Raw genomic sequence first — 1,527 nt, forward strand, 5'->3', positions numbered from 1 at the left:
ACTTCCATTTGGAAGGTTGTGAGTTTGAGCCTTATTGGAGGCGTTACTGGTTCTTTGTGTTCCAGTAGGTTGAGAGAGTATATAAACAAATACATACTACATTGTAATAGAGCCAGTAGTATTAAAAGAAACACATAAAGCATATAAAAACATACATGGATAACTGAAGCCAATCAAGCTACAGAATGCAAAAAACATACAAATCGCAGGATTTGTGGCCCGAGGTAACTGAAGCCAATCAAGCTACATAATCCTAAGCTATAAACAGCATAGTAGAGAAAACGTAAAGGTGCTAAGGTGGCAGACACCCCAAATATGAATGCACAGCTAAAGCCAATATGGCAGCGTACAAGATCAAAAGTTGGCTCAGACACCCCAAATATGAATGCAGCTAAAGCCAATATGGCAGCGTACAAGATCAAAAGTTGGCTCAATGAAAAATATTCTTTGACAAATTTGTAGTTCTTCGTAGACGAGGCTTCTGCAATCATCCGAATATGAAGAAATATGGACAAAATAGAGCAACTAAAAGCAATAAAATCAGAAATAACAAACATCTGAAATGATAAACTGTGTAACAACAATGACGTTCCTTGTGTTTTTCCAGGATTGCTGTTGTATCCTCCCGGGACTGTTAAACCGGCTGTAAAGGTCATGGTTAATATCAAAGAAGCCGCAATTATGTTTGTTCGACTTGTTTGTACCATAAAATCAATATCCTTTTCTGTATCAACACATTCTTTCCTCTCTGTCTTATTTTCGGTAAGTCCACTTTGACAACCAATTTTACCACCATTCCTTACAAGTTTCCAACCCTGCCACAATGTTATTCATGGAATATGATTTAAATTAGTTTTACTTTCACTATTTACACAAATGTTACAATTCTTTTTTATTTTTTTGACAGACCATGAGATGTCCTGAGCAGGCTCTAACACCTTTAAGCCCGTACCATACTCAGACTAATCTTCGTTCGCACTGGGTCGGTCCAATTAAGAGGCAAAGTGTTAGCCAAATTGATTTTTCCGTACGAGAGGGGTTCAAACTCTCGACCACTCTTAAGGAATAAGAGTGCACGGTCACACACGCTAACTAAGCTGGTTTGTCACAATTCTTTTTTCATACATTTTTCCAAAAGGCTGAACCCCAACCCTAAATTCTTTTTTCATACATGTATTTATGGCATGATGATAATTTGAAATAAATATATATGGCATGCATAAAATAATGATATAGAACTATAGAAGCAGTAAAGTGTACTTACAAAGAAATACTTAGAAAATGGCCACTTTCTGTTTTGGAAGGCCATGGCAAATGGAGTTTGGTGTTATTTATTAAAGACCAAATGCTTCCACATAACACCCTGCATAGCAACACGTTTCAAAGGGTCACAACTACAAATGGAAAGTAGGGCTAACGGTGTGTTGCCATCCTCGTCTTTTCCCTCAATAAGGTTGTCCGCTTGGGATACTTCAAAACATATTTTATCATATTCAATCTATGTCCCAATACTGCTACGTGAAGGAC

The sequence above is a fragment of the Ipomoea nil genome, unplaced genomic scaffold (assembly GCF_001879475.1).
Source record: "Ipomoea nil cultivar Tokyo-kokei standard unplaced genomic scaffold, Asagao_1.1 scaffold0865, whole genome shotgun sequence".
NCBI classification, from domain to species: Eukaryota; Viridiplantae; Streptophyta; class Magnoliopsida; order Solanales; family Convolvulaceae; genus Ipomoea; species Ipomoea nil.